The sequence below is a fragment of the Pristiophorus japonicus genome, chromosome 23 (assembly GCF_044704955.1).
Source record: "Pristiophorus japonicus isolate sPriJap1 chromosome 23, sPriJap1.hap1, whole genome shotgun sequence".
Taxonomy (NCBI): Eukaryota; Metazoa; Chordata; class Chondrichthyes; family Pristiophoridae; genus Pristiophorus; species Pristiophorus japonicus.
Window position 1 is genome coordinate 36,055,202 of NC_091999.1, and position 25,197 is coordinate 36,080,398.

The 25,197-nt window shown below is 49.4% G+C and overlaps 2 protein-coding genes across 3 annotated transcripts in view; one reads left to right on the top strand and one right to left on the bottom strand.

Annotated features, from left to right (window-relative positions):
* The window catches only part of LOC139235348 (zinc finger protein 850-like), a 193,817-nt gene that overhangs the window by 106,802 nt on the left and 61,818 nt on the right, over window positions 1-25,197 (bottom strand). The window lies entirely within an intron of this gene.
* Window positions 12,967-25,197, top strand: part of LOC139235347 (zinc finger protein 229-like) — a 38,272-nt gene continuing 26,041 nt past the window's right edge. Inside the window, exons 1-2 of one of the 2 annotated variants that reach the window (XM_070866487.1) lie at window positions 12,967-13,180; window positions 15,499-15,687. The gene's annotated coding sequence lies outside the window, so the exon portion shown is untranslated. The remainder of the gene's footprint in view (window positions 13,181-15,498; window positions 15,688-25,197) is intronic. The other variant, XM_070866486.1, reaches the window with a different exon arrangement.

Below are 25,197 nucleotides of genomic sequence, written 5' to 3' on the forward strand. Positions count from 1 at the left end.
AGCCTGCACCGCCATTCAATGAGTTCATGGCTGAACATTCAACTTCAGTACCCCATTCCTGCTTTCTCGCCATACCCCTTGATCCCCCTAGTAGTAAGGACCTCATCTAACTCCTTTTTGAATATAACATGCTGCAGTGCAGAGAGATCTGGGGGTCATTGTGCAAGAATCTCAAAGTTTGTTTGCAGGTACAGCAGGTAATCAGGAAGGTGAATGGAATGTTGGTCTTCATTGCAACAGGGATGGAGTACAAAAGCAGGGAGGTCCTGCTGCAACTGCACAGGGTATTGGTGAGGCTGCACCTTGAGTACTGCGTGCAGTTTTGGTCACCTTACTTAAGGAAGGATAAACTAGCTTTCGAGGGGGTACAGAGACGATTCACTAGAGTGATTCCGGAGATGAGGGGGTTACCTTATGATGATAGATTGAGTAGACTGGGTCTTTACTCGTTGGAGTTCAGAAGGATGAGGGGTGATCTTCTAGAAACAGTTAAAATAATGAAAGGGCTAGACAAGATAGGGGCAGAGAAGTTGTTTCGACTGGTCGGGGAAACTAGAACTAGGGGGCACAGCCTCAAAATACGTGGGAACCAATTTAAACATAGAAACATAGAAACATAGAAAATAGGTGCAGGAGCAGGCCATTCAGCCCTTCTAGCCTGCACCGCCATTCAATGAGTTCATGGCTGAACATGAAACTTCAGTACCCCATTCCTGCTTTCTCGCCATGCCCCTTGATCCCCCGAGTAGTAAAGACTTCATTTAACTCCCTTTTTGAATATATTTGGTGAATTGGCCTCAACTACTTTCTGTGGTAGAGAATTCCACAGGTTCACCACTCTCTGGGTGAAGAAATTTCTCCGCATCTTGGTCCTAAATGGCTTACCCCTTATCCTTAGACTGTGACCCCTGGTTCTGGACTTCCCCAACTTTGGGAACATTCTTCCTGCATCTAACCTGTCTAAACCCGTCAGAATTTTAAACGTTTCTATGAGGTCCCCTCTCATTCTTCTGAACTCCAGTGAATACAAGCCCAGTTGATCCAGTCTTTCTTGATAGGTCAGTCCCACCATCCCGGGAATCAATCTGGTGAATCTTCGCTGCACTCCCTGAATAGCAAGAATGTCCTTCCTCAAGTTAGGAGACCAAAACTGTGCACAATACTCCAGGTGTGGCCTCATCAAGGCCCTGTACAACTGTAGCAACACCTCCCTGCCCCTGGACTCAAATCCCCTCGCTATGAAGGCCAACATGGCATTTGCTTTCTTAACCGCCTGCTGTACCTGCATGCCAACCTTCAATGACTGATGTACCATGACACCAAGGTCTCATTGCACCTTCCCTTTTCCTAATCTGTCACCATTCAGATAATAGTCTGTCTCTCTGTTTTTACCACCAAAGGGGATAACCTCACATTTATCCACATTATACTTCATCTGCCATGCATTTGCCCACTCACCTAACCTATCCAAGTCACTCTGCAGCCTCATAGCATCCTCCTCGCAGATCACACTGCCACCCAACTTAGTGTCATCCGCAAATTTGGAGATACTACATTTAATCCCCTCGTCTAAATCATTAATGTACAATGTAAACAGCTGGGGCCCCAGCACAGAACCTTGCGGTACCCCACTAGTCACTGCCTGCCATTCTGAAAAGTACCCATTTACTCCGACTCTTTGCTTCCTGTCTGACAACCAGTTCTCAATCCACGTCAGCACACTACCCCCAATCCCATGTGCTTTAACTTTGCACATTAATCTCTTATGTGGGACCTTGTCGTAAGCCTTCTGAAAGTCCAAATATACCACATCACCTGGTTCTCCTTTGTCCACTTTACTGGAAACATCCTCAAAAAATTCCAGAAGTCTTGTCAAGCATGATTTCCCTTTCACAAATCCATGCTGACTTGGACCTATCATGTCACCATTTTCCAAATGCGCTGCTATGACATCCTTAATAATTGATTTCATCATTTTACCCACTACTGAGGTGAGGCTGACCGGTCTATAATTCCCCGTTTTCTCTCTCCCTCCTTTTTTAAAAAGTGGGGTTACATTGGCTACCCTCCACTCCATAGGAACTGATCCAGAGTCAATGAAATGTTGGAAAATGACTGTCAATGCATCCGCTATTTCCAAGGCCACCTCCTTAAGTACTCTGGGATGCAGTCCATCAGGCCCTGGGGATTTATCGGCCTTCAATTCCATCAATTTCCCCAGCACAATTTCCCGACTAATAAAGATTTCCCTCAGTTCCTCCTCCTTACTAGACCCTCTGACCACTTTTATATCCGGAAGGTTGTTTGTGTCCTCCTTAGTGAATACCGAACCAAAGTACTTGTTCAATTGGCCTGCCATTTGTTTGTTCCCCGTTATGACTTCCCCTGATTCTGACTGCAGGGGACCTACGTTTGTCTTTACTAATCTTTTTCTCTTTACATACCGATAGAAAATTTTGCAATCCGCCTTAATGTTCCCTGCAATCTTCTTCTCGTAATCCATTTCCCATGCCCTAATCAAACCCTTCGTCCTCCTCTGCTGAGTTCTAAATTTCTCCCAGTCCCCGGGTTCACTGCTATTTCTGGCCAATTTGTATGCCACTTCCTTGGCTTTAATACTATCCCTGATTTCCCTAGATAGCCACGGTTGAGCCATCTTCCCTTTTTTATTTTTATGCCAGACAGGAATGTACAATTGTTGTAATTCATCCATGCGGTCTCTAAATGTCTGACATTGCCCATTCACAGTCAACCCCTTAAGTATCATTCGCCAATTTATCCAAACCAATTCACGCCTCATACCTTCAAAGTTACCCTTCTTTAAGTTCTGGACCATGGTCTCTGAATTAACTGTTTTATTCTCCATCCTAATGCAGAATTCCACCATATTATGGTCACTGTTCCCCAAGGGGCCTCGCACAATGAGATTGCTAATTAATCCTCTCTCATTACACAACACCCAGTCTAAGATGGCCTCCCACCTATTTGGTTCCTCGACATATTGGTCTAGAAAACCATCGCTTATGCACTCCAGGAAATCCTCCTCCACCGTATTGCTTCCAGTTTGGCAAGCCCAATCTATGTGCATATTAAAGTCACCCATTATTACTGCTGCACCTTTATTGCATGCACCCCTAATTTCCTGTTTGATGCCCTCCCCAACATCACTGCTACTGTTTAAAACCGAGTTGAGAAGGAATTTCTTCTCCCAGAGGGTTGTGAATCTGTGGAATTCTCTGCCCAAGGAAGCAGTTGCGCTAGCTCATTGAATGTATTTTTAACCAATAAGGAAATTAAGGGTTATGGGGAGCGGGCGGGTAAGTGGAGCTGAGTCCGCGGCCAGACCAGCCATGATCTTGCTGAGTGGCGGGGCAGGCTCGAGGGGCTAGATGGCCTACTCCTGTTCCTAATTCTTATCTTATTATGTTCTTATGTAATATAAACCGAGACAGAGTCATGTGTAATTATAAACAGTGACATGGTCTAGGTTAATATTTAAAATGACTCCTGGTGCCATGAACCAGTGAGTACAGAAATAGGAGGATAGAGTAGATGAATGCGTGGCTGGAGAGATGGTGCAGGAGGGAGGGCTTTAGATTCTGGATGCATTGGGACCGGTTCTCGATGGAGGTGGGACCTGTACCTCTGGACAGGTCGCACCTCAACAGAGCCGGGACCAATATAATTGTGAGGGGCGTGGGGGGCGGGGGTTGTCAGTGCTGTTGGGGAGGGTTTAAATTGTGCTTGCCAGGGGGATGGGAACCTGAGAATAGATTCAGTAGGGAGGGAAGTAAAGCTGGAATTAGAAAGCAAAAATGTCGAAAGTGAGTTGGAAGGACAGAGGAAAAAAGCAGGAAAAACAGGTAAAAAAACAAATTTAAAAGCTCTTTGTCTAAATGCACGTAGCATTCTTAACAAAATAGATGAGTTGAAGGCACAGATAGATACAAATGGGTATGATCTGATAGGCATTACAGAGACGTGGTTGCAAGGTGACCAGGACTGGGAACTAAATATTCAGGGATATTTGACAATTCGGAAGGACAGACAGAAAGGAAAAGGAGGTGGGGTAGCTCTGTTAATAAAGGGTGAGATCGGTGCGTTAGTGAGAAACGATATTTGCTCAGAGGATCAAGATATTGAATCAGTTTGAGTGGAGATGAGGAATAATAAAGGGAAAGTCACTGGTGGGCAGAGTCTATAGGCCCCTAACAGTAGCTGCACTGTTGGACGGAGTGTAAATCAAGAAATAATGGAGGCTTGTAATAAAGGAACGGCAATAATTATGGGTGATTTTAAACTTCATATTGATTGGACAAAGCAAATTGGCCAGGGTAGCCTTGAGGAGGAGTCCATAGAGTGTATCCGTGATAGTTTCCTTGAACAGTATGTTGTGGAACCAACCAGGGAGCAGGCTATCTTAGATCTAGTATTGTGTAATGAGGCAGGATTAATAAATGATCTCATAGTAAAAGATCCTCTCGGAATTAGTGACCATAATATGGTTGAATTTCAAATTCAACCATAATATGGTTGGTGAGAAAGTTGGTTCTCAAACCAGGGTCCTCAGCTTAAATAAAGGAGACTACAATGGTATGAGGGCGGAGTTGGCTAAAGTGGACTGGGAAAATAGTCTAAAGAATGGGATGGTTAATGAGCAGTGGCAGACATTTAAGGAGATATTTCATAACCTGCAACAAAAATATATCCCAATGAGAAGGAAAGGCTGTAAGAAGAGGGAACCATCCGTGGCTAACTAAGGAAATAAGGGAGGTATCAATGTGAAAACAAAGGCATACAGTGCGGCCAAGACTAGTGGACAGCCGAAGGTTTATGACATTTTTAAAAGCCAGCAGAGAACAACTAAAAATATGATTGAGAGGGAAGATAGATTATGAAAGAAAACTAGCAAAAAATATAAAAACAGATAGTAAGAGTCCTTCGTGGAGAAGACACTTAAAATATCCCAGCAGTGGATAAGTGAGGGGCTATAGGTAGGGGAGGAACGCAATACAATCACTTTCACTCATGATGTATTACTAGGTAAAATAATGGGACTAAAGGCAAACAAGTCCTCTGGACTTGATGGCTTGCATCCTATGGTGTTAAGAGCAGTGGCTGCAGAGATATTGGATGCATTGGTGGTAATCTACCAAAATCCCATGGATTCTAGTGGCGGTCCCAACAGATTGGAAATCCACAAATGTAATGTGCCTATTTGAGAAAGGAGACAGACAAAAAGCAGGACACAATATACCCGTTAGCCGAACATCTGTCGTTGGGAAAATGCTGGAGTCTTTTATTAAGGAAGCAGCAGCAGGACATTTGGAAAAGCATGATTCAATCAAGCAGATTCAACATGGTTTTATGAAAGGGAAATCATGTTTGACAAATTCGCTGGAGTACTTTGAGGATGTAAAGAGCAGGGTGGATAAGGGGGAAGCAGTGGGTGTGGTGTATTTGGATTTCCAGAAGGCATTCGATAAGGTGCCACATAAGAGGTTTTTGCACAAGATAAAAGGTCACAGTGATTGGAGGTAATGTATTAACGTGGATAGAGGATTGGCAAACCAACAGAACATTAGAACATAAGAACAGAAGAATTAGGAACAGGAGTAGGCCATCTAGCCCCTCGAGCCTGCTCCGCCATTCAACAAGATCATGGCTGATCTGGCCGTAGACTCAGCTCCACTTACCCGCCCGCACCCCATAACCATTAATTCCCTTATTGGTTAAAAAGAGGTTAAACAGAGGGTCGGGATAAATGGTAATTTTCCAGTTGGCAAACATGATTAGTGGGGTGCCGCAGGGATCGGTGCTGGGTCCTCAACTAATTACAATCCATATTAATGACTTGGATGAAGAGACCAAGTTTGCTGTTGTTACAAAACATCTGCAAAGTGATATAGACATGTTAAGTGAGAGGGCAAACATTTAGCAGATGGAGTATAATGTGGGAAAATGTGAAGTTATCCACTTTGGCAGAAATAATAGAAAAGCAAATTATAATTTAAATGGAGAAAAATTACAAAGAGCTGCATTACAGAGAGACTTGGGGGTCTTGAGCATGAAACACAAAAAGTTAGTGTGCAGGTACAGGAATTAATCAAGAAGGCAAATGGAATGCTGGCCTGTATTGCAAGGGGGATAGATTATAAAAACAGTAAAGTCCTGCTACAACTGTAAAGAGTATTGGTGAGGCCACACCTGGAGTACTGCATGCAGTTTTGGTCTCCGTATTGAAGGAAGGATATACTTGCATTGAAGGCTGTTCAGAGAAGGTTCACTAGGTTGATTCCGGAGATGGGAGGTTGACTTCTGAGAATAGGTTGAGTAGGTTGGGCCTATACACATTGGAGTTTCGAAGAATGAGAGGTGATCTTATTGAAACTTATTGATAATGAGGGGGCTCGATAAGGTGGATGCAGAGAGGATATTTCCACTCATAGGGAAAACTAAAACTAGGGGTGGCAAATTCCTGGAATTCTCTGCCCCAAAGAGCTGTGCAAGCTGAGTCATTGAATAATTTAAGGTGGAGATAGACACATTTTTGAACAATAAGGGAGGAAAGGGTTATGGGGAGTGGTCAGGAAATTGGAGCCGAGTCCATGATCAGATCAGCCATGATCTTATTGAATGGCGAGCAGGCTCGAGGGGACAAATGGCTACTCCGGTTCCTATTTCTTATGTTGTTATGTTATAGACTGTTTTCCCTCCACTCCCAATTTTCACCACCAATTCTGGCTGCGTTCAATTCGACACTCACTGGCTCCCCTCCATCTCCTTCCCTTAAGGTGCTGGCTCTGTCTGGGTTCAGTTCTACACTCACTGGTTCTCCTCACTTCCCTCAACATGCTGACTGTGGCTGGGAACAGGTCCACACTCACTGGTTCCCCTCTCCTCACCTGAAGACGCTGATTTTGTCTGGGTTCAGTTCCACACTCACTGGTTCCCCTAGCTCACCTCCACTGATGGTGCAGACTCTGGCTGAGTACAGTTCTACATTCACTGGTTGCCCTCCTCCCCTGAAGGTGCTGACACTGGCTGTGTTCAGTTCTGCACTCACATGTTCCCCTCCCTCTCACTACGAGAGGGTGCTGACTGGCTGGGTTCAGCTCTACACTCACTGGTTCCCCTCCACTGAAGGTACTGACTCTTGCTGGGTTCAGTTCTACATTCAAGGGTCCCCCTCCCCTGAAAGTGCTGACTCAGTTTGCGTTCAGTTCCAGACACTGACATCATTCACTTTATTCCTGCACCAAGATAGCCGCGCATGCGCTATGTTACTGACTGAACCAAGATGGCGGAGCTATGAACCTGCCTTCCTGTACGAAGAGGGCCGCCGTTAGCCTGGGCCTGTGACCGGGGAGAAAGACCTAAAGCTGCAACCGCCGATATTCCGGTTATTATTCCGGGCTTACGGCGGCACCGGTTGTTTATGAAGCCTCCCCGCTGGTCCATTATCCCGCTCCGTCCCGCTGAAGTCGGCACTTCTAAGGAGCCTGTCCAAACCGTGTCTCCTCCGCCATTACACGTACCGCGCATGCTCCAAGCACAGCCAAGATCCGCGCCTGCGCACTGAGCTCCTGTAGTCTGGGTGCGGCACATTCTCCCCCGCGGGGCATGCTGGGTACATGAATCCATGAGAAATAGGAGCTGGAGTGGGCCACTCGGACCCCCGAGCCTGCTCCCCATTCAATAAGATCATGGCTGGTCTGATCAGAGACTCAGCTCCACTTCACTGCCCGCTCCCCAGAACCTATACTAGCTTATCGCTCAAAAATCTGGCTATCTGCACTTTAAATATATTCAATGACCCAGACTCCACTGCTCTCTGGGGCAGAGAATTCCACAGATTTATTACCCTCTGAGAGAAGACATTTCTTCTTATCTCAGTTTTGAATGGGAGAAAGGCTGCATTTGTAAATAGAACACGATTTACTGTGATTGCATTGGGCACTGAAACATGTTCACTCTGGCAGCTCTACTTTGTTTCTGATGATCTTAATAACCCCTATAACTGAGTTGGAGATTAATATTGTGTATTATTGTTCAATAAATTATCTGTATTTCAAGCTCAGTGTGTCGAATATTTGATTCCTCCATGATCAGAGGAGACTAATTGATGTTCTGTTACTGACTGTTCCATTTTAGTGCTTTTTCTTAATCTAACTTATGTAATTTCTCACCTAGTTCGCCTTCTATCAAACCCCAAACTTGTTCCATTTGAGTACGAGTTGTAGTTGTAGTTGACTTAACTGCAGTGTGTCAGTTTAAACTCAACTGAAATCCTTTGAACCACTCCTTTATTGAAGCATCTTGCATAAGGTTTGAAATAGATTACTTTCTGTAACCCGTTTTTGTAACCGATTGAATTTTACAAACTTATCCACACATTTTGCACGTGATAGTCTGTCAAATATTCTGATATTTGTAATTGTCATTGACACAAACTCCGTTCCGTAGCCACAGACTCCGTCCCTCTCGCCAACTTCTGTCTGAGCCTGAACCAGACTGTTCGCAACCTTGGTGTCATACTTAACCCTGAAGTAGGTTTTTTAACCAGATATCCACGGCATAATTAAGACTGCCTATTTCCATCTCTGTAACATCATCCGTCTCCGCTCTTGCCTCAGCTCATCCACTGCTGAAGCCCAATTCCATGCTTTTGTTGCTTCTGGACTTCACTATTCCAACACACTCCTCCCACATTCGACTCTACATAAACTAGAGTTAATCAAAAATTCGGCTGCCCATGCCCTAAATCGCACCAAGTCCAGCTCACCCATCACCCCTGTGCTCACTGACCTACATTGACTTCTAGTTACGCAACACCTTGATTTGAAAATTCTAATATTTTCAAACCCCTCCATGACCTCGCCCCTTCCTAGCTCTGTAAATTCTTCCAGCACCACAACCACTGTCCTGCCAACCACCTATGAGATATCTGTCTTCCTGAGCATCCCTGATTATAATTGGTGACTGTGCCTTCTGTTGCTTAGGTCCCAACTTCTGGAAAACCCAGCCTAAACCTTTCTGTCGAAACCCTGCTGTACCTGCTCTGGCAGTTTTTGATGGGATAGTGTAGAGCAAGCTTTTCTCTCTTATCTAATCCGTGCTGTATCTTCTCTCTGTGTGTTTGATGAGACAGTGTAGAGTGAGCTTCACTCTGTATCTAACATGTGTTGTTCCTGCCCTGGGTTTGTTTGGTGAGATAGTGCAGAGTGAGCTTTACTCAGTATCTAACTCGTGCTGTACCTGCGATGGGAGTGTTTGATGGATCAGTCTATGGAGAGCTTTACTCTCTGACAAATCCATGCTGTGTCTGTTGTGCGAGTGTTTGATCGGACAGCGTAGAGGGAGATTAACTCTGTATCTAACCTATGCTGTACCTATCCTGGGAGTGTTTTGGGACAGGCTAGAGTGAGATTTAACCTTTAATAACCCACGCTGTACCGACCTGAGGATGTCTGGTGAGAAAGTGTTGAGGGAGCTTTACTCTGCATCTAACCTGTGATGTCATCATCATCATCATCATAGGCAGTCCCTCGGAATCGAGGAAAAATAGAAGGTAGACTTGCTTCCACTCCTGAAGTGAGTTACTTGGTGGCTGACCAGTCCAATATGAGAGCCACAGACTCTGTCACAGGTGGGACAGATAGTCATTGAAGGAAGGGGTGGGTGGGACTGCTTTGCCGTATGCTCCTTCCACTGCCTGCGCTTGATTTCTGCATGCTCTCGGCATTGAGACTCGAAGTGCTCAGCGTCCTCCCGGATTCACTGTCTCCACTTAGGGCAGTCTTTGGTCAGGGACTCCCAGGTGTCAGTGGGGATGTTGCACTTTATCAGGGAGGCTTTGAGGGTGTCCTTGTAATGTTTCCACTGCCCGCCTTTGGCTCATTTGTTGTGAAGGAGCTCCACATAGAGCACTTGCTTTGGGAGTCTCGTGTCTGGCATAAGAACTATGCGACCTGCCCAGCAGAGCTGATCAAGTGTGGTCAGTGCTTCAATGCTGGGGACATTAGCCTGGACAAGGACACTGATGTTGCTGTGCCAGTCCTCCCAGGGGATTTGTAGGATCTAGCGGAGACATCATTAGTGATATATCTCCAGTGACTTGAGGTGACTACTGTACATGGTCCATTCCTCTGAGTCATACAGGAGGGTGGGTATTACTACAGCCCTGTAGACCATGAGCTTGGTGGTACCTGCCCTGGGAATGGTTGATGGGACAGTGTAAGGGGAGCTTTACTCTATATCTAACCAGTGCTGTACCTGCCCTGGGAATGTCCGGCAGAACAGTATAGAGGGAGATTTTCTCTGTATCGAACTGATGCTGTATCTGCCCCGGAATGGCTGGACAAGTCAGAGGGAGGTGTAGTCTGTGTCTAACCTGTGCTGTACTTGCCCTGGGAACGTCTGATGGAACAGTATAGAGGGAGCTTTACTCTCTATTTAATCTATGTTGTACTTGCCCTGGGAATGTTTGATGGGACAGTGTAGAGGGAGCTTTACTCTGTATCTAAGCCATGCTGTACCTTCCCTACAAGTGTCTGGTGGGAGAATGTATTGAGATCCTTAATGTGTACCTACTCATGTCCGTTATACTCCGTAGAGGATGAAATCCACACTGTGATTCCGGGAGGAGCTCCTCAGCCACAGGGAGAAGACGATTGAGGAGGATTCAAGCGATGGCATTTCCAGGGTGAATCATCTGTAATTGCCGCAGTTGGACATGTCCCCTTTGTAAAAGATGGTCACGATTACTGCATCTCTGAGATCTCCAGGCATGCCCTCCTTCTTCCAGATGAGAGAGATGAGGTCATGCATTTATGCCAATAGTGCCTCTCCGCCATACTTTAGTACCTCATCCACTTATTTCATCCACTCCCATTGCCTTGTTGGTCTTGAGCTGACGGATGGCCTTTTCTACCTCGTACAGGGCTGGGGTTTTGCTGAGATGGTGGTGGATAGCATGCTGTGGGTTGGAGTCGAGGACACTCGAGTCAAAGGCAGAGTCTCGGTTAAGGAGATCTTCAAAGTGCTCCTTCCAGCGGGTTCTGACTGCCTCGGTGTCCTTAATGAGTGTTTCCCCGTTCTTGACCAACAGTGGGGTGGTGCCTTGGGTGGCTGGGCTGTAGGTGGCCTTGACTGCGGTGAAGGATCCTCACATATCATGGCTGTCAGCCAGCTGCTGAACCTCCTGACATTTCTCCACCCACCATCTATGCTTTTGGTCACAGGTTTTTTCTTGGACCTCGGCCTTAAGCCACCTGTAATGCTGCTTTGCTGGTCCCGAGTTGGGTTGTTGTTTTAGGTTCAGAAATGCGCTGTGCTTGCGATTTATTATCTCTTGGATCTCCTGATCATTTTCATCAAACCAGTCCCAGTGTTTCCTCGATCAGGCCAACATCCTCAGCATCGAAGCACTGACCACACTCGACCAGCTCCATTGGGTGGGCCACATTGTTCACAACTATTTTAAGTGGAAGAATAATCAAGTGCCACCCTGATTAAAGGGGAGGTCACACTCAAGAAACTTTCATTAAAGTTCCCCCTTGTTTTTTTTATTAAGGGCACCAAAAACACAACTTAATAATTCAACATAAAAGGAACCTTTGTCAAATCAAATCAAATTAATTTTAATAAAAATTCTGTTCTCTCTTGAAATGATGCACTCCAATCTCTGCAGTGTCCATCTCTTGTGGACACGGCGTGCTCCACCTCCAAGGATACCCTGGCTCGCCACATTGTTCACATGGCTGACACAAGACTCCCAAAGCAAGCATTCTGCTCAGAACACCTACATGGCAAGCGAGCCCAAGGTGATGAGAGGAAACATTTCAAGGACACCTTCAAAGCGTCCTTGATAAAATGCAGCATCCCCATTGATACCTGGGAATCCCTGGCCAAATTCCGCCCTAAGTGGAGTAAGTGCATCCGGGAGGGTGCTGAGCACCACAAGTCTCATCGCTGAGAGCATGCAGAAACCAAGCATAGGAGCATGCGGCAATCCAGTCCCACCCACCCTTTCCTTCAATGACTGGCTGTCCCACCTGTGACAGAGACTGTAATTCCGTATTGGAATGTTTAGTCAGCTAAGAACTCACCTTTAGAGTGGAAGCAAGTCTTCCTTAATTTCAAGGGACTGCCTATGATGATGATAACGTGTACCTAACCTGTGTTGTGCTTGTCCTGTGAATTTTTGGATTGGCTATTTAGAAAGACGTTTACCCTGCATTTAAATTATGCTGCACTTGCCCTAGCAGTGTTTGATGGGACAGTGTAGAGGGAGCTTCACTCTGTATCAAACCCCTGGTGTACCTGCTACCGGTACGCTTTCGGCCTTCTGTAAGAGGTCGGCACCGGAGGGACTGGAGTGCATCGTCACCTCGAGCAACCAAATTTTAATTTGATTTAAATTTACCATCCAAAGTTTAATGAGTTTATTTTGTTGGTTTTCGTGACCCCTCCCTTTAATCAGGGGCATTTGTTTTGCAGGTCAACAACAAAATAGTTGTGCTGTACCTCCCCTGTGATTGTTTCTTGGGACAGTGCAGAGGGAGCTGTATTCTGCATCAAACCCGTGCTGTACATGCACTGGGAATACCTGGTGGGGCAGTGTGCAGGGACACTCACTGTGTATTTAACATGTGCTCTACCTGCCCTGGGAGTGTTTGATGAGTCAGCGTACAGCAAGCTTTAAATTGTAACTAACCCGTGCTGTATCTGCCCTGGGATTGTTCAGGACAGTACAGAGGAAGCTTTACGCTGCATATAACCCGTGCAGTATCTGGCCCACTCCTGCTCCGATTCCTCATGGTCTTATGTACCCAGCGTGCCCCGCGGGGGACAACGTGCCGCTCCCAGACTTCAGGAGCTCAGTGCGCAGGCGCGGGTCGAGGTTGTGTTTGGAGCATGCGCGGTACGTGTAATGGCGGAGCAGATGTGTTTTGGACAGTCTCCTCAGAATTCTCTTTTTCAGCGGGACGGAGCGGGGTAAGGGACCAGCGGGGAGCGGGGGAGGCTTCATAAACAACCGGTGCCCGCCGCAAGCCCGGAATAATAACCGGAATATCGGCGGTTGCAGCTTCGGAGCTTTCTCCAGGTCACAGGCCCAGGCTAACGGCGGCCTTCTTGGTACAGGAAGGCAGGTTCCGCGTTCCGCCATCTTGATTCAGTGAGTAGCACAGCGCATGCGCGGCCATCTTGGTGCAGGAACAAAGTGAAAGATGTCAGTGTCTGGAACTGAACCCAGCCAGAGTCAGTGCCTTCAGGGGAGGGGAACCAGTGAGTGTAGAACTGAACCCAGCCAGAGTCAGCACCTTCAGGGGAGGGGAACCAGTGAGTGTAGAACTGAACCCAGCCAGAGTCAGTACCTTCAGGGGAGGGGAACCAGTGAGTGTAGAACTGAACCCAGCCAGAGTCAGTACCTTCAGGGGAGGGGAACCAGTGAGTGTAGAACTGAACCCAGCCAGAGTCAGTACCTTCAGGGGAGGGGAACCAGTGAGTGTAGAACTGAACCCAGCCAGAGTCAGTACCTTCAGGGGAGGGGAACCAGTGAATGTAGAACTGAACCCAGCCAGAGTCAGTACCTTCAGGGGAGGGGAACCAGTGAGTGTAGAACTGAACCCAGCCAGAGTCAGTACCTTCAGGGGAGGGGAACCAGTGAGTGTAGAACTGAACCCAGCCAGAGTCAGTACCTTCAGGGGAGGGGAACCAGTGAGTGTAGAACTGAACCCAGCCAGAGTCAGCACCTTCAGTGGAGGGGAACCAGTGAGTGTAGAACTGATCCCAGCCATAGTCAGTACCTTCAGGGGAGGGGAACCAGTGAGTGTAGAACTGAACCCAGCCAGAGTCAGTACCTTCAGGGGAGGGGAACGAGTGAGTGTAGAACTGAACCCAGCCAGAGTCAGTACCTTCAGGGGAGGGGAACCAGTGAGTGTAGAACTGAACCCAGCTAGAATCAGTACCTTCAGGGACCAGTGATTGATTGGTGCCGCGACCCCGCCCCCCGCCACTGATTGGCGCGAAGCAGGGCGCTGGGTGAGCTAGTGCCCCATGTTGCCTCGCCATTGGCTGCGGGCTGAGTGTTGCGGGAGGGCGGTTGGGGGGTTTGTTGGTGGGCTCCGCTCGCAGCCTTTGAGCTCGGGGCCCAGGTGAGGCGGGGCGGAGTTTTGCGCAGGCGCGGGGTCAGCCTATTGTGGGAGATTAGCTGCCGACGGACGATGTTTTGCCCCACGCGGAGGACGGATGAGCAGCCCGGGCAGTGCGCCCACCCTCCCTGAGGACTCACAGACACGCGCAGGCGGTGAGATTTGGGTGGCGGCTGCGGGGCACCTTCTGGCAGGGACGGACCTTGGTTACTGTCGGGGTTTGCCGAGAGTTCGGCCGCCATCTTTGGGCAGCGCGGGCTGCCCGCCATGGGGGGGCGGGGCTTCCTCGATGTCACAATACTTTCCATTGTCCCGCTGCAGGGCAGGGAGCATGTGCGGCGGCCATCTTACTGCAGGGAGCAGGTGCAGGATGGGGACCAGTGACATGAATACATGAGAACATCAGAAATAGGAGATGAGTCAGCCCTTTGGCCCCTCGAGCCTGCCGCCATTCAATAAGATGATGGCTGCAGCATCTGGGGTGGTTCTCCTTGGAGCAGTGAAGGTGCAGGGCAGGTTTAACAGAGGTGCTCACAATCAGGAAGGCTTTAGATTGAGTCAGGGAACAGAGTGGTTCTGCTCACACAATCAGAGAATGGTTACAGCATGGAAGGCCATTCGGCCCGTCGTACCCTTGCCTACTCCCCTCCCTTTCCCCCGGCCCTGCAAATGTTTTTTTTCAAATACTTATCCAACTTCCTTTTTTTTAGAAAGCTGTGATTGAGTCTGTCTCCACCACCCTTTCAGGCCGTGCATTCCGGATCCTAACCACTCGCTGCATAAAATAGATTTTTCTGATGTGACCTTTTGTTCTTTTGCCATTCACCTTAAATCCGTCTCGTCTGGTTCTCTACCCTTCTGCCAGTGGGAACAGTATCTTTCTATCTACTCTGTCCACACCCCTCATGATTTTGAACACCTCGATCAATTCTCCTCTCAACCTTCTCTGCTCCAAGGGGAACAACCCCAGCTTCTCCAGTCAATCCACGGAACTGAAGTCTCTCATCTCGTGAATCATTCTTGTCAATCTTTTCTGCACCCTCTCTCAGGCCTTCACATCCTAATCTGCAGTGCCCAGAATTGGACACAATGTTCCAGTTGAGGCCGAACCAATGTTTGAAAACGTTCATCATAACCTCCTTGCTTTTGTACTCTGTGATGCCCAGGATCCTGTAAGTTTTTTTTAACTGCTTTCTCAACCTGTCCTGCCACCTTCAGTGATTTGTCCACATATACCCGCAGGTCTCACTGTTCATGCACCCCCTTTAGGATTGCACCCTTTAGTTTATATTGCCTCCTTGTTTATTTCATCACGCTTTTTGTATTTTATTTCTTTTCTTAGATTCACAGCCTCATTTTATTTTTCCCTTCGAGCCCCTCAACTTAATGTGGCAGTGTAATGTTGGCGAGTGGTGATTGATTGTCCTGGGAACCAACAGGAAGAGAGGTCAGAGGCCGGAGGGCCCAGGGAGCAGCGTGTTCTGCAACCAATCGTGGTGCTTGAGGGGTGGATCCTGAGTCGGCCTATCAGGTGAGTCTGTGTGAACCTCTGTTAAACAATTCATCTTTTAAAGTTAAATCGAGATTTCTTTTGTCAACAAAACAGTTCGACATTTGTCAGTATTTGTTTTCCCTGGAGTTCCTATTATGAGTTTCAGACACTTCAGTGCCAAGTGGACCAGGTGTTTAAAGGTCATTCATTTCCCCTTTTCCACATAGAAAATTCTTACAGGGCTTGACAGTGTAGCTCAGGGGTGTCAAACATACGGCCCCCCCAAGCCCCTTCCTCCGGCTGCCACGTGTTTTAATTTATACACCACCACTCCCGATCTTTCGCTTGATGACTGGAACACAACCTGAATTTGTTGGCCGTCACGGAACAGGAGGAGGGCGGCGGAGGCACAGGGAAGGTCAGTTGGTGTCCACGGGGAGCAATTCTGGGACAACGAGGGCACTCACACGGACTGTCAATGGGAGATAAGCTTTGAGTGAGGCAGTGAGTGGATAAATACCGAGAGAGAGGGGGAGGAGTGTCGCTGGAACTCCACGTGATGTAACAGATGATGGGGGTTAGTGCAGGGTAGGTAGTGAAGGGGTTGTGTTCCTGCACTTCTCCCCCCTCCTCGGCCCCAGCGAGGCGCTGATTTAAAAATTCTCAGCCTCATGTTCAAATCCCCCTCCCCCTCCCCCTCCCCCTCCCCCTCCCCCTCCCCCTCCCCCTCCCCCTCCCCCTCCCCCTCCCCCTCCCATCTCTGTAACCTCCGCCAGCCCCTCCCTGCCCCTGTAACCTCCTCCAGCCCCTATACACCTCCCTATCTCTGTAACCTCCTCCAGCCCCTATACACCTCCCTATCTCTGTAACCCCTTCCAGCCCTACAACCCTCCCTATCACTGTAAGCTCCTCCAGCCCTGCACCCCTCCCTATCTCTCTAAACCTCCTCCAGCACTGACACCTCTCAGATCTCTCTAAACCTCCTCCAGCCCCAAAGCCCCAGCCCTACATCCCTCCCTATCTCGCTAAACCTCCTCCAGCCCCTACACACCTCCCTATCTCTGTAACCCCATCCAGCCCCTACACACCTCCCTATATCTGTAACCTCCTCCAGCCCTACACCCCTTGCTATCTCTCTAACCTCCCCCTGCCCCTACACCCCTCCTACATTTGTAACCTCCTCCAGACCCTACACCCCTCCCTATCTCTTTAACTTCCTCCAGACCCTACACCCCTCGCTATCTCTGCAATCCCCTCCACCCCTCCACCCCTCCACCCCTCCACCCCTCCACCCCTCCACCCCTCCACCCCTCCACCCCTCCACCTCTCCCCATCTGTATCCTCCTCCAGTGCAACACACCTCCACATCTCTCTAACCTCCTCCAGCCCCGACACCCGTCCCTATCGCTGTAACCTTCAGCACCTGCACAGCTCCCTATCTCTGTAACCTCCTCCAGCACTAGACCTCTCTCTATCTCTAAGCAACTCCAGCCCCTAAACCCCTCCCTATGTCTATCACCTCCTCCAGCCCTAAATCTCTCCCTACCTCTAATCTCCTCCAGGCCCAACACCCCTCCCTATCTCCGTAAACACCTCCTGTTCCTACAACCCTCCCTATCTCTGTAACCTCCAGCCCCTACACCCCTACTTATCTCTGTAACCTTCTCTAGCCCGACAGCCCTCCGTATCTATGGAACCTCCTTCAGCCTCTACAACCCTCCCTATCTCTGTTGTCTCTTCCAGCCCCTACACCCTCCCTATCTCTGTAACCTCCTCCAGCCCCTACACCCCTCCCTTTATCTGTAAGCTCCTTCAGCACTACACCTCTTCCTATGCGTGTAACCTCCTCCAGCCCCTACACCACCCCCTATCTCTTACCTCCTCGAGCCCGTACAACGCTCCCAATCTCTGCAACCACCTCCAGCCCCGACAACCCTCCCTATCCTTGTAACAACCTCCAGCCCCTACAAGCCTCCCTATATCTGTAAGCTCTTCCAGCCCTACACTCCTCCATATCATTCTAACCTCCTCCAGCCCTACACTCCTCCATATCTGTCTAACCTCCTCCCGCCCTACACAATCCATATCTCTCTAACCTCCTCCAGCCCCAACACCCCTCCATATCTCTGCAACCTTCTCCAGCACCTGCTTATTTCTGTAACCTCCTCCAACCCTACACCCCTCCTTATCTCGAACCTCCTCCAGCCCTGACCCCATCCCTATCTCTAACCTCCTCCAGCCCCAACACCCCTCCATATCTCTGCAACCTTCTCCAGCACCTGCTTATTTCTGTAACCTCCTCCAACCCTACACCCCTCCTTATCTCGAACCTCCTCCAGCCCTGACCCCATCCCTATCTCTAATTTCCTCCAGCCCCTACACCCCTCCCTTTCGCTGGAACCTCCTCCTGCCCCTGCACCCCTCCCTTTCGCTGGAACCTCCTCCTGCCCCTACACCCCTCCCTTTCTCTGTAACCAGCTCTAGCCCGACAACCCAACTTTCTCTGTAACCTCCTCGAGCCCCTACACCCCTCCCAATCTCTGCAACCTCCTCCAGCCCCTACACCCCTCCCAATCTCTAACCTCCTCCAACCCTACACACCTCCTTATCTCTGTAACCTCCTTCAGCCCTACACTTCTCCTTATCTCTAACCTCGTCCTGCCCCGAAACCCCTCCCTATCTCTGTAACTTCGTCCAGCTCCTACACCCCTTCCTCTCTCTCTAACCTACAGCCCCTACACCCTTCCCTATCTCTGTAACCTACAGCCCCTAAACCCTTCCCTATCTCTAACCTACAGCCCCTACACCTTTCCCTATCTCTGTTATCTCCTCCAGTCCTCCACCCCTCCCTATCTCCATAACCACCTCCAATACCAGAACCTTCCCTATCTCTGCAATCTCCTCCAGCCCCTTCTTATCACTGTAACCTCATCCAGCACTGCACACCTCCCTATCTGCGTAACCAGCTGCAGCCCTACAACCCTCCCTATCTCTGTAACCTCCTCCAGACCCTACAAACATCTCTATCTCTAACCTCCTCCAGCCCTTAAACTCATCCTGATCTCTCAAAGCTTCTCCAGCCCTAAACCCCTCCCTATCTCTGTAACCTCCAGCCCCTACATCCCTCCCTATCTCTGTAATCTCCTCCAGCCCTAAACCCCGCCCTATCTCTAACCTCCTGCAGGTTCTACACCTCTCCTTATCTCTGTAACCCCCTCCGGCACTACAATCCTCCCCTTTGTAACCTCCTCCAGCACTAGACCCCTCCCCCTCTGTAACCTCCTCCAGCTTTTACACCCTCCCTATCCCTCTAACCTCCTCCAGCACCTACACACCTCTCTATCTCGCTAACCTCCTCCAGCCCGACACCCCTCCGTATCTCTCACCTTCCTCTTCCCACTGACCCCCCTTTACAGTTGAGCCACCCATGATGCCTTGGACTTGGCTCTGGCTGTACTCCCTGAGGAACCACCAGTACAGAGAGTGAGATGCACTGAGAGGTGTCCTGCACTACCTGCCTGGTCCTCCATGTCTGTCTGGGCAGTCACCCATTCCCTCTCTGCCTGCACACTCTTATGCTGCGAGGTGACGACCCCCTGAAAGGTGCTATCCACGTAGCTCTCAGCCTCGCGGATGCACTGACACTCGCTGCTACTCAAGCTCTGAAACCCCATGCTCAAGCATGTCTCCCCCAGCCGAAGTGCCTTACCCCACTCCCAGTATATGCCTACCCCAGCCGAAGTGCCTTACCCCACTCCCAGTATATGCCTCCCCCAGCCGAAGTGCCTTACCCCAGTCCCAGTATATGCCTCCCCCAGCCGAAGTGCCTTACCCCAGTCCCAGTATATGCCTCCCCCAGCCGAAGTGCCTAACCCCAGTCCTGTTTCTCGGCACCACCTGCATGGAATGATTCGGGCTTAGAGGGGGCGGGGCTTGTCGCCTATCCATCAGGAAAGTGCAGAACAAATAGTTCCCTGCGTTAATAAAACCCAGGGGGGTCACGCAGCCCGAGCGCGGGATCAGGCTCGAGAGACAACACTCCGCACCATCCGTTACACACACACCGGGGCTCGGTCCCAGGCCCCGAATCACAGCCCGCAGGCCCCGTGTTTGCACCCCGGTTCCAGCCTGGGCACACGCTATTGGGCAGCACAAAAGACCCAGAGTCCGGCGTAACACAAACGGAGACAGGGTTCGGCGTAACACAAACGGAGACAGGGTTCGGCGTAACACAAACGGAGACAGGGTCCGGCGTAACACAAACGGAGACAGGGTCCAGCGTAACACAAACAGAGACAAGGCCTAGTTTTACACTATAAACAAGTATTTAATAATTGAAACAGCGTTTTTACAATAATAACAAAGTGTGACACTATCCCTTCTAACAGAAGCCTTTAACACTTTAACAATACCAGAAACATACTCTGTAGAATACAACAGAGACACGATCTACAGTTATAATAACAGAGGTGTGCACGAGAACTGGAACTGCAGGGGCAGGTTATTTTCAGGTCTAATGTAACAATTCCAGAGACAGGGTCTGGAGTAATAACAGCAAATGCATGGCCCACTGTGCGAGTAACAAAGACAGTGTTTGATCCAATAATAACAGAGGCAGACTCGAGTGTAATACTGAACACAATGCTGGATCGAGTGTGATGGTCACACAGGCAGTGTCTAGTGCAACAAAACAAAGATTGGGTCTCCTCTAATAGTGTGTGCAAGTCAGGACCTATTGCTATAACCTCATTCACCCATCCCCCTGTGCTCACTGACCTACATTGGCTCCTGGTTAAGCAACGCCTCGATTGTAAAATTCTAATCTTTGGTTTCAAACTCTCCATGGCCTCGCCCCCCCCCCCCCTATCTCTAACCTTTTATGTGGCACATTGTCAAATGCCTTCTGGAAATTCAAACACACCACATCCACTGGTTCCCCTTTATCCATCCTGTTCGTTACATCCTAAATAACTCCAGCAAATTTGTCAAACATGACTTCCCTTCATAAATCCATGCTGACTCTGCCTGACTGAATTTTGCTTTTCCAAATGTCCTACAACTGTTATTTTAATAATGGACTCCAACATTTTCCCAACCACAGATGTTAGACTAACTGGTCAATAGTTTCCTGCTTTTTGTCTGCCTTCTGTTTTAAAAAGGGGCGTTACATACGCAATTTTCCAATTTGCTGGAACCTCTGCAGAATCCAGGGAATTTTGGTAAATTACAACCAATGCATCCACAATCCCTGCCGCTACTTCTCTGAAGACCCTAGGATGTAATCCATCAGGTCCAGGGGATTTATCTGTCTTCAGTCCCATTATCTTACTGAGTACCACCTCCTGAGTGATTGTAATTGTGTTACGTTCCTCCCCCACCCTATAGCCCCTTGACTATCCACTATCGGAATATTGTTAGTTTCCTCTACCCATGTCATTGGTCCCGATGTGGACCACAACCTCCGGCTCTTCACCCTCTCCCCCCAGAATGCCCTGCAGCTGCTCAGTGACATCCTTGACTCTGGCACCAGGGAGGCAACATACCATCCTGGAGTCACGTCTGTGGCCGCAGAAACACCTGTCTGCTCCCCTGACTATTGAATCCCCTACCACTATAGATCTTCCATTCTTCTTTCCTCCCCCCCTCCCCCCCTCCCCGTGCAGCTGAGACACCCGTGGTGCCGTGGATTTGGCTCTGGCTGCACTCCCCAGAGCCACCATGCCCCTCACCGGTACTCAGAACAGAGAACCAGTTGGAGAGTGAGATGGACTCAGGGGACTCCTGCACTACCTGCCTCGTCCTCCTCTTCTGTCCAGTGGTCACCCAATCCCTATCTGCCTGCACATTCTTAAGCTGCAGGGTGACCACCTCTAGAAACGTGAGAACCCGTAGCTCTCAGTCTCATGGATGCACCGCAGTGACTCCAGCCGCCGCTCAAGCTCCAAAACGCGGAGCTGGAGTTGGTGCAGCTGGAGACACCTCCTGCACATGTGGTCGTCCCGGCTGTGTGAAGCTTCCGGGATTTCCCACATGCCACAGGATGTGTAATCCACGGGACTGAGCTGTCCTGTCATCCCTCTAGTTACACTCACAACTATCAAGTAGAACTAAACTCTAAACCTTAGAGAAATACACCCAGCAACTACTCAGCAATCCGCTGATTTAACTAACTGGCTTTCCTTCGATAATAAAGTTCACATATATTTACTGGCAGATCCGACTTCCAACAATGCCAAAGGTTTCCTACTGAAAAGCAAAAGAAAAAGATTTACCAATCCACCAGCCAATCACTGACCCGCTGGGCTGTGACCCTGCACCAGCTGATTCCTCCCAAACCCCTCCCCATCCTCCGAGACCACTCACGCCCCCCCCCACCCCCAGACCCTCACGCCCCCCCACCCCCAAACCCTCACGCATCCCCCCACCCCCAGACCCTCACGCCCCCCCACCCCCAGACCCTCACGCCCCCCCACCCCCAGACCCTCATGCCCCCCCACCCCCAGACCCTCACGTCCCCCCACCCCCAGACCCTCACGCCCCCCCACCCCCAGACCCTCACGCCCCCCCACCCCCAGACCCTCACGCCCCCCCACCCCCAGACCCTCACGCCCCGCCACCCCCAAACCCTCACGCATCCCCCCACCCCCAGACCCTCACGCCCCCCCACCCCCAGACCCTCACGCCCCCCCCACCCCCAGACCCTCACGCCCCCCCACCCCCAGACCCTCACGCCCCCAGACCCTCACGCCCCCCCACCCCCAAACCCTCACGCATCCCCCCACCCCCAGACCCTCACGCCCCCCCCACCCCAGACCCTCACGTCCCCCCACCCCCAGACCCTCACGCCCCCCCAACCTCACGCCCCCCCACCCCCAGACCCTCACGTTCCCCCCCCCCCACCCCCAGACCCTCACGTTCCCACCCCCAGACCCTCACGTCCCCCCCACCCCCCCTGCAACGGCCCCTACCCCCCCCTCCCACCGACGACCCCGACTTAATGAAAGCCTGTCGGCCGATGAGACGCTGTAAAGGTGCTGGTGAGCTGCTGGATTGTTCTGCATTTTGCCTGAACAGAAAATAACTGAACAGTTATCCCAGTTTAACCTTTGCTATTATGAAATGTTTGTGTATTTTAATGTGGCTCATGTCCTTGCTGATGTCGGCTGTAATTGTGTGGAAAGAGGATGTGTGAAGTGATGGTGTTTGTATGGAGATGTGAAACAAGGAAACGGTATCTGTGTGTGGCAGTGACACAGCCTGTGGTCACAGGCAGAACCATGCACCGATATCCTTGTGGTTATAGTTTGAGCAGGGTCAGATCAGGAATGTAGCAAACCAGTTCAGTATAAATATCGCCAGTGTATCCGCAGCTTGTTAGACACACCTGGGGAGAGGAGCCCTGGGAACCCACTCCATTATCCCTGTTCTCTGGATCCGGTAACTATACTGTCTGTATGTTTGCAGTGCTGTTAATAACGTCAGTAAAAGTCAGTCTGGTGTCCTGAGCTTGATTATCTGGTGTCTGAAACCACAAGACTCAATATTTAGAGTCAACAGGATGAACTAGTGAATACATCACAACCCAATACTCCAGCTCTATATTCACAGGAGAAAGGTGGTCATCCAACTCCTCGAGTGGGCAGATTGAGAAAGATACTGACTCTCAGAACATCTCGAATCTGTTGTAAATATCGTTCAAATCCTGACCAGTTCCAATTGTCAGTTTCCATTACAGTGAAGGCAGTTCAAGACACAAGAGGGGCCGGGAGTAGGGGTGAAGGAGGGGGCCCGGGGGTGAGGGGGGTTGGAGAATAGGGGTGAAGGAGGGGATGGGGTGAGGGGGTTGGAGAGTAGGGGTGAGGGGGGTTGGAGAGTAGGGGTGAAGGAGGGGTTGGGGTGAGGGGGGTTTGAGAGTAGGGGTGAAGGAGGGGTTGGGGTGAGGGGGTTTTGGGGAGAAGATGTAATGTAGGAAATGCAGCAGCCTATTTGTGCACAGCAGGATCCCACAAACAGCCATGTAATGATGACAAGACAATCCGTTCTCAGTGATGTAAGTTGAGGGATACACATTACCCAGGTCACCGGGGTGAACTCTGCCTGTTCTTCCTCTGAATCGTGGCCGTGGGATCATTTACACCCAACTTAAAATCTAGACAGGGCATCGGTTTAATGTCTCATCTGAAAGACGGCACCTCTGACAGTGCAGCACTCCCTCTGTACTGACACCTGGAGTCTGGGCCTAGATGATGTGCTCGGGCTCTGGATTGGGAATTGAACCCTCACTCGGCCGAGAGTGTTACCACTGAGCCAAGGCTGACAGGGTCTGTTCCCTGTTCCCGTTACACTGGACCGTGCCGGTGTTATTACACTGACCCACACATTCATACTGCAGTGGGCCTTGACTCTCTTATCAGACATTCAGCAAAGCATTTGTTACAACAAGAAAACAACCAGAACTTACATTAATATAGCGCCTTTAATGCAATGAAACATCTCACGGCGCTTAACACGATCAATATCAATAAGAAAGCATTTTTGACACAGAGCCACAGAGAAAGATATCAGGACAGATTCCCAAAAGGTTGATTGAAGAGGTAGTTTTTAAAAAGAACCTTGAAAGAGGAGGTGGAGGTTTAGGGGGAATTCCAGAGCTCAGAGCTTCGGCAGCTGAAGACACGGCCACCAATGGTGGGGCGATTAAAATCAGGGATGGGCAAGGACAGATTTGGAGGAGTGCAGAAACTCGGAGGGTGGTGGGGCTGTAAGAGTTTACAGAGATAGGGAGGGGCGAGGCCATGGAGAGTTTTGAAACCAAAGATTAGAATTTTAAAATCGAGGCGTTGCTTAACCAGGAGCCAATGTAGGTCAGTGAGCACAGGGGGATGGGTGAATGAGGTTATAGCAATAGGCCCTGACTTGCACACATTATTAGAGGAGACCCAATCTTTGTTTTGTTGCACTAGACACTGCCTGTGTGACCATCACACTAGATCCAGCATTGTGTTCAGTATTACACTAGAGTCTGCCTCTGTTATTATTGGATCAAACACTGTCTTTGTTACTCTCACAGTGGGCCATGCATTTGCTGTTATTACTCCGGACCCTGTCTCTGGAATTGTTGCACTAGACCTGAAAATAACCTGCCCCTGTAGTTCCAGTTCGAGTGCACACCTCTATTATTATAACCGTAGATTGTGTCTCTTGTATTCTATAGAGAATGTTTCTGGTATTGTTAAAGTGTTAAAGGCTTCTGTTAGTGTGACACTATCACCTCTCAATTATTATTGCCAAAAAATTATTTCAATATTAAAGACTTGTTTCGAATGTAAAACTAGGCCTTGTGTCAGTTATTAGTGCACCAGACCTTGTCTTTGTTTATATTACACGAGACCCTGTCTCTATTTATATTGCACTGCACCCTGTGTCTGTTTATATTACACCAGATCCTGTCTCTCTTTATATTACACCAGATCCTGTCTCTCTTTTATATTACACTAGATCCTGTCTCTGTTTATATTACACTGGGCCCTGTCTCTGTTTATATTACAC